Raw genomic sequence first — 8,797 nt, forward strand, 5'->3', positions numbered from 1 at the left:
GTAGTTTATCTTTTTTTCCTCATACCCTATCACTACCCTACACGATCATGGGCGACAAGTCCATTCGTGATTTTTTGCACCCTTGGCTGCTAATGTAGCGACTAGACCCAATATTATTAATGATGGCACTTACTTTGAGCTTAAACCAATGTTAATTACGATGGTTCAGGCTAGTTCGTTTTGTGGGAAAGACCACGAGGATGCAAATGCTCACCTCCAACACTTTTTGGAGATTTGTAGCATATTCACCATTAAGGGAGTGAACCAAGAGGCTATACGTCTTCGTCTTTTCCCCTTCTCTTTGTTAGGAAAGGCTAAGCAATGGTTTTACTCTAACCGCAATGCTATATACACATGGGACAAGTGTTCCAATGCCTTCCTAGTTAAGTTTTTCCCTATGGGGAAGACAAATGCTCTTCGCAACAAGATATCTAGTTTTCAACAACTAGCAGATGAGTCGATTCCTGAAGCTTGGAAACGAATGCAAGAGTATGTCTCTGCATGCCCACACCATGGCATAAAAGATTGGCTTTTGATCTAGAACTTCTACCATGGATTAGTGTCGTTAGATAGGAGCCATTTAGATGCTGCTGCTGGTGGTGCATTATTTTCACTCATTGTTGCAAATGCCAAAACATTGATTGAGAAGAAGGTTTCCAACCAAGGATGGAGCGACAATCGACTCCAACCCCATAAACAAGGTAAGCATTATGTTAAAGAAATTGACATGCTTGCAGCTAAGATAGATCTGCTTGCCAGGCAAGTAGAACATTATGAGAAGGTGAGTGTCCAAGAGACACTCAAAGCCATGGAATCCCACATGACTTGTGAAGTCTATGGAGATGTTGGACATTCGGGCAATTCCTGTCCTGAGACCCAAGAAGACCTCAACTTTGTCAACACCGATAACGGGTTTTGTCCTCCACAACATCAAGGATGGAATCAGTGCACCAACAACTAAGGAGGTAACAATTATTACTCTTCTCAATGTATGAATAATCAAGGTAATAATAGTTATGATTTCCTTAAAGATCTTGTTTATAGTCAAAATAGAATGACTAATAGCATTAATAAAAAAGTTGCATGCTCATGACAAGATGTTGGAAAATATAAATGCTAAATTGGATGAGTTTTCTTCTGCTTTAAAGAATCAACTTAGTTTCAATAAAATGATAGAAACCCAATTAGCTCAAATTGCTGCTGCTATCCCATCCTATAAAAAAGATAGAATTCCTGGCAAACCTGAAGGAACCATGGAGACAACCAACCTTGTTACGGCAAGATATGACTTTTCTGAAACTGGTTGAGGATTTCCTATTAAGAAAGGTGCTCCTGGGAACCCCGTCATTACTTGCTCCATAGGACCCCATACTTTTCATAATGTCAATTGTGATATAGGGTCTAGTATTAACATCATGTCTAAGGAAACTATGATAAATTATTTTACACTCCCCTAGCTTCAACCTCAATTTAGTTACAATTAGCCGATCAATCCACCCATTATCTCGAGGTAGTAGCCACTAATGTATTAGTTAAAGTTAGGAGTGCTTATGTTCCAACAAATTTTATGATCTTAGACATGGGCAACACCAAGGATACACCATTAATCCTTGGTCGACCTTTCCTTAATACTACAAATGCTTGCATATATGTGGCTTCTAGGCAAATCCAATTCCACTTTGCTGGAAGAAAAGAAATATTTGCTTTTGCCTCTAGACAATCCCTCTTTGATGAGAAACAGGAAAAGAAGAAGCATCCAAAGAGAATCAAGATGAAGAAACCAAAGCCGATTGAAGAACCAGAGAAGCCTGTCAAGAAGAAGAATAGAAAGAGGTGGCATAAAAAGAAAGATCCGACCTCAAATTCATCATCCCCTGATCCTAACAAGGCCTCCAAGGTGGAACAAGAGGAAACACCTCCGCTCAAGGAAGAATAACCTTGAGTCCATCAAAAAGGTAAGTCTTCTATTCCCTTGCATATTTACCACATTTCATTTGTTGCATGTCATATTTAAATTTCCAATAAATTTATTTTGCATTGCATGATTAGTTAGATGCATTAAGCTACTCTATGTTAATAAATAAAGTCTTGTAGTAGCTATGCATGTTAGGATAGGATTTGCATTTAAAACAATATAAAAAAATAATATATAATAACAAAATAAATAATAATAATAATAATAATAATAATAATAATAATAATAATAATAATAATAATAATAATAATAATAATAATATTCATGGTAGTCATACTGAATAAGTTATCTAGTAGTAATAGGTTTAGCCATTTAGTCATTTATGCATTCTAGTAGTATTAGTTAATCAATAAAAAAAGAGAATCAAAAGAGCCGCCAGAATGCATTCCAACCTATGCAAAAGGCAAGCTTAGGGGAGACATCTCTCTCCTCTTAGGTATGAAAATCTTAAACCCTCTCTTTACATTCATGTTTGTTTTACATGTCAATATTCATGATCATAGAATGTAGAGAGGAGTGCCTTTAAATTTGTCTTAAAAGAAACTCTGCTCTAAATAAAATGATGATAATTTATTTAGAGATGATGAAAAGTTGCTCTGTGATACTTTGCAAAAGCTTGTCATACAACCCTATACTTCTTAAGTTTTGAGCATGATAACTTAGAGTTCATCTTAAGTTGACTGCTTCTGTGGGTTGCGAAAGCTAGAACCAAGTATAAGTTCTTGTGAGAAATGTTGTAGCCTTGATTAGAGTAAATCTTTGAACCTATCTGAGGGATGGTAAAAACAACCTAGACTTTTGTTTTGTAAAATGCTAAAACTCTCTTGCTAGAATTTCCTCAATGGTGATAAATTCGTACCAAAGCCAGATACATATTCATTCATACATGATAAAGCCACTATAAAAGCTACTTGTTTGTTTTGAGCCTTTTCAAGCCTTGTTGATTTGAGTAGAGAAACTTGTCATGCTTCTCGATCAAGATCACGTACACCCACATACTTATGCTATTCCTACACTGGGAATACACAACCACATATGCTTTCCATTCATTATTGCTCTATGAGAATCAAAGCTACCTCTCTAGCTATCTTACATAAAAAGAGAGGCATGGGCTACAGAAGAGAGAGAGAGAGAGAGAGAGAGAGAGCAGAAAGCTCTAGTGTTCAAAAGAGAGAGTGAAAAAAGAGTAGCCATGCCCTCTCAAAAAAAGCTAGAGAAGGGAAACTTCTCAAAGGAGTACCACTTCCACCAAATATACCACACACTTGCACATCTTGATTAATTGGTATGATTTGTTACTCCTTATGATCCAAGTGTTTGACTTAGTAATAAATTCAAGTCAAGTAGGCTATGCTTTTATTCCCTACCTTGAGCTCCACATAAGTTTTAGGATAGAAATTAAGGCTAAGAACCATGTCCTTGGAGAGATTTCAAAACACCATTGAGTGACTTGAGTGTACCATCTGAGGAACTTAGGCAAGTTTTCTTTTCAAAATTTATTGAAAACCTCCAGGAAGTTTGAGCTAAACCAAAGTTGGCAAAAAGTATCTATATAGCTACACATTCTTGCAATTGCTTGTGTCCAGGTTAAAGATATAAATCCCACATTGCTAAGACTAATGGTGAATTTCTAAGAGCTAACATGTTCAACTCAAGAGATAGTATTTGTTTGTATATAAGTTTCTGTAGGGCGTTACATAGTAGCAACTCCTGATCCAACACCTATTCCATGTTAAACCCGCATCTTTGCTCAGGATAGCAAAGGGGTAGCTTGTTGATGGTCACTAACACCCATTTTAACCATCAACATTCCACCCAAAAGCATGACAAATTGAGGTAAATCATCATCACATGTGAAGATATTTGTTTATAATTCACCTAGTTCCACTTGTGCTTGTAGAATTATTTGTATGCAGAAAATTTAAGCAAAAATAAGCAAAAAGGTGACAAATATGGACACATGGAGGCAAGTGGCCATGACAGGGAGCCCTAGGCTCACTTGGAGGCACCGCCTAGCCCTAAAAGGGCACTGCCCGGCCTACCCAAGTGACCATGCAACGTCATTGATCTGTGGGAGCTGCTCCAGATCTAATGACAAGCATCCATTCAAGTCGGTTTAATCAGTGGCCAAGATTTGATGATGGTGGATCCATGGGCCCATTGTCATACACTTGGGAGGCTCCAACCAACTTACCAACTGACCTCCTATCCAAATCTCCGCATGTGCTATCTTAGTAACCGCCATTGGGAGCCAACCAGAGCTGGAGGATCAAAAGGCGGTGGATCTAAGGGTCGACCGGCACCCCCCTAGCGCCACTCAGTGCCTTAGGTCCTCCACCGACCTACCTGCTGCCTACAAATACCCCCATGCCTCTCTACACTATAAATATAGGGTGTGGAGCTCAGTGGAGAAGTGGACCATTCAATTCCAAGCTCTCCAAGCTTCTCTTAGCTTTCTAGCTTAGCATTAGCTATATAGTAGTAGTATAGTAGTGGAGTAGAGCAAGAGCTGAGCTTCTCTCGAAGTCCTAAAGAGTCTTCTAGGTCTGGTATAGCTCTTTTATAATTATTTCATTTAGCATTTACTTTATTCAGTACTTTATTCTAGTACTTTATTTTAGTATTATTGCTTTCCTTTACTTAAGTACTTGTTCATTATTGTTCATCATTAGTGAGCTTAGGTGCTTTATTGTTTGGCATTTGTAGCATAGGTTATCTCTTAATTAGTAGCTATTCGTTAGTATTGGTACCACCGTCTGGTTTGGGTGCTTTGATCTCATTTCATCGGAGCTCGGATCGAAGTAGTAAGTTTATAGATTAAGCATGGTGCTAAGGCTATAGATTACCTATGGATACAACTAGGTCTCCGGATAGATTGTAGCAGGTGGTCAGTGGTGACAGCCTTGTCCATCCTTTGTATTCCACCACGATAGGTCTAGTTATTAAATCGTAGGGCTCATGGTAGACCTTGTCTATTTAACTCTCCTAGTTGGTAGATGGGCTGTGCCCTGAAGTACTAGCGCATTTCTCCTAGTTGTTAGTTTACCCTTAGTTACTGAAAGATAAATTGCTCACTCTCCCACCTAGCTATCTCTAGTGTAGCTTGTTTAGTAGTTTAGTAGGTAGTTTACACACAAGCCACTCATATCGTTCACCTACCTAGGATACATTTAGGCTTCCCTTAGCAATCCTCAAAGTAAATATAAATTCTAGCCTTCCGCCTTCCTCTAGGAAAATATAAATTCGACATTCGGTACTCACCAAGAGAAGTGCTACGCAATAGTTATGTGGGCTTGTGGAATTCCTACAATAGTTGTTAAGAAGTATCAACAATGACAATGATGATGACTACCATTTGTTCACTAACATTCTACTTGTGAAAACTGAGGCAACCTGTTTGGGTTGTGTAGATTTGAGATGAGTCCCTACTATGTTGTGTTCAATGACCATCTGCCAGGAGTTTACTACAACTAGCCTGACTGCCAGGAACAAGTTCATGGGTTTCGTGGTGCTTATTATAAAAAGTACAACTCCTATGAAGATGGAACTGTTGCCGTCAAGTCAAGAACCAACTCAAATCCACCCTTCTATCGTGAAAACCCAACAGCTGCTCCACCCTATTTCTACTTCAAAACTGTTTTAATTGTAGTCCTCTTAATCTTTGTTTGTCTCCTATGGAAGAAGCTCTGAGCTCATGTGCTGATTGTTAGTGTGATGGTTAGACTTGATTTAGCTAAAATTATAATGGTTATAGCTCTATTAACTGCTACTCTAGTTTGAGTTATATATATATGTTTACACCAAATTTTGGAAGGAGTCTTGTAGAGACTTAAAAGCTCCTAAGATCATGTCATCAAGGAAGCAATTGCATGCAGATCAAAATTAGCTAATTTGAATGAGGCACCAGAATCGGCTTTCTTCAGGCAGCGCCGGCAGATAATAACGAAGGCTACGATCGGCGCCAGGACGAAACATGATGGACTCTACAAAAGGGGAAAGATTAGAGTCCAAGTTATCTTAAATTAGGAATGTTTTCCTTTATACCGAAGATTTAATGAATCGTGATCAAGTAGGATTCATGTTTAGACTCCGGGTATAAATACTGAACCCGGCTATTGTAAGAACAACAATCAATCCAATATACAAGTTATTTACTTTTTTGGCTCCGGCCACCCCTTAGGAGTAGGAGTAGAGTAGATCTCGACGAGTTCTTCAGCAAGTATGGCTGCATCGATTCGGTCGACCTCCACTGCTTGTTGTAAGTACCGTCATGGCTTATACCTCTGTTCGTACGGCTGCATCAATCTGGTCGACCTCCACTGCGACTCTAGTATAAGTTAGTTATCTATTCTTGCCTAGTTCAAGTATGGATGCGTCGATCTGGTCGACCCCCACTGCATGAACTAGATCAAGGTCAAGTTATCGGCTCTACCTTAGAATGGCAGTCTTTGGTAGATTCATTAAGTTACCGATATTGCTTATTGCTTTCATTATTTATCTAAATTACAGCAATATCACTCTGCCCAATTGGGATTGATCTAGATCAGCCTTATATCCTATTTAGCCCATCATTTGTTAATCTAAAACTGATCTAATCTGTACATTAAACAATGAGTTACGTTTTATCGGCTGTTTTACATCAATCTTGATCGTGCATAGCATGCGGTTAAAGCATGTTGCGTCTTGAGTAGATTTATTGGCTAGCGAAAACCATTCCATGGCCTGTTATCACGGCCTGTGTGATTCTGCCTCACACCCCACTATTAGCATCGTGGAGTGGGGATCGTTATTCGGTAGATCTATTCCTGATAAGGCATGACTTTAACTGTGCGCTATGCCTAAATCGACTGTTTTAGCCGATATCAAGTGCTTTCACAAGCAGTTCGCATCATGAGACCGTTGAAGTAAAGATAGGTTGAAAGATGTGTTAGCTCCATGATCTTATTATTGTATTACGGCCTGCATGATTCTGCCTCATGCCCCATTGATATTAGTAATGAGTTAGGGTCATCGAGTCTATTGTTATTTCTATGGCCTGCATGATTTTGCCTCATACCCCACTGGTCATAGCGATAGATGAGATCTAACATGTTCATTAGATTTATCTTTATTAAACGGTTAAATGGTGTTGAATTGTTTCTTTATATAAAAAGGGGTTCGGTTGCTTGTAATCATTGGCTTAGCATAAACCAATCATTGTTGGCATCTTATTGCCATTGATTAATATCTGCTCAAATAATGACATTTATCTTGAATGATAACTGATTCTTCTTATACAACCCAATGAGGTTTAACCGATTTATTCTCATGAATATGCTGGAATCGACTGTTTAGTCAATCTCCTTTCATATCAGCTCTCAAAGCCGCACATTCGGGACTATCTAGCAACACCGGCAAGTTTCGCCCTTAATTACTGATAAGCTTTCTCTCCTTGTCAATTACAGGGTCAAATTGACTGACACATCTCGGGAGAAGTGTGCAGGATCGACCATCCCTGCCCTGAAGCTAGGCGAATCTATAGCTCCATTGAGCAAACCCTTCTAGCTTGCTGCATGTGTCCTCGGCACGGGACAGAAATTTTGTGTCGACAATCTCTATGTGGTGCTACTCTAAATTTAGATGAGGTCGTACCATAAAAATTATTAATGGTTGTTAAAGTTTCACGCGGTATGAGTTATGGACTTCACTGATGGATCTTTGTCGGATTACTTTCCGCTTTAGTGATCTCATTACTAAGGAAGCTCTAATCCTACTACAAATTCATGACCGTAGGCTCTTCGAAATGGAAGAGGCCTACAACAAGATGAACATGTTGGCCAACCTCACAGAGGATGTCATTTTTGAGATCCTCTACCACCTCCCTACCCGGTCCTTGTTCTGCTGCAAATGTGTCTGTCGCTCCTGGAAACGCCTCATCTCAGACAACCATAAGAATCTACCCTAGACTGTGGCTGGCTTCTTCTATGACAGTGAGAACAGCATTCGAAACTTCACTAACATCCCTGGTGTAGACCCCCTCCTTGGAATTCTTGCCCTTCAACATTGACAATGTAGCTGCCTCAGATTGCTACAACAGCCTCATCCTATGCTGGTGCTGTTGGCGGTCCTTAGCACCTAAAAATAACCACCAATTCCCACATAAAATCCTCCATATAAACACTAAACTTAGTATTAGGGTTTATAACTAACAAATTCCACAAGTTTTGGTGATTGTTCATTTGTAGGAGGATATATTGGGAAACATAGAAAAAGTACACAAAGTGCATTTTCAGACAAAGCGTAAAGCAGAACCAAACAAAGAATGAAGGGAAAGGCCCAACTACCCAGACCAAAATAGGGCAAAACCCACCTAGACGTGGCCCAAGACCAACAATGGACTGCCATGCAGAAAGGCGGCCGCGGGGAGGCCACACCTGGGTACGACCTCACCTAGGGTGCGCTTGCACCCCCAGCTGCGCCAACTACCTCGGGCTTCCATGTGGCATCCTCTGGCGGTCTTCCCTACATCGGTTGCATCGGGACATGCATGGAAAGTGCCTCCAAACTGACGCATGCCCTGGCTATAAATAGATGGGGAGGCCTCCTCATTCCACACACCTACTTGAGCTTCATTCTTCATCCATATATTGTAGTAGTGTCCCTCTAGGTGTTTCACATCTAGTTGTAATAGAGAAAATAGGATGAGAGGAGAGGAACAGAGCTAAAGAGGAGACGGGTTTGTCAGGTCCTCCTACACTTTGTACCTCTATGGAGCCAACTCAACTTGAGTAATATCTAGGTTTTCTTTTGGTATTTTCAAGTTTTCTACTTGACTAAGTTTAG

General features: G+C 39.7%; 1 non-coding gene across 1 annotated transcript; it reads right to left on the reverse strand.

The window, feature by feature from the left end:
• Nucleotides 1-410: 410 nt before the first annotated feature.
• On the reverse strand, nucleotides 411-519 carry LOC136506231 (small nucleolar RNA R71). Its single transcript, XR_010771453.1, has one exon. It is a non-coding gene; the product is annotated as a small nucleolar RNA R71 (small nucleolar RNA).
• Nucleotides 520-8,797: the final 8,278 nt, after the last annotated feature.

The sequence above is a fragment of the Miscanthus floridulus genome, chromosome 14, assembly GCF_019320115.1.
Source record: "Miscanthus floridulus cultivar M001 chromosome 14, ASM1932011v1, whole genome shotgun sequence".
Taxonomy (NCBI): domain Eukaryota; kingdom Viridiplantae; phylum Streptophyta; class Magnoliopsida; order Poales; family Poaceae; genus Miscanthus; species Miscanthus floridulus.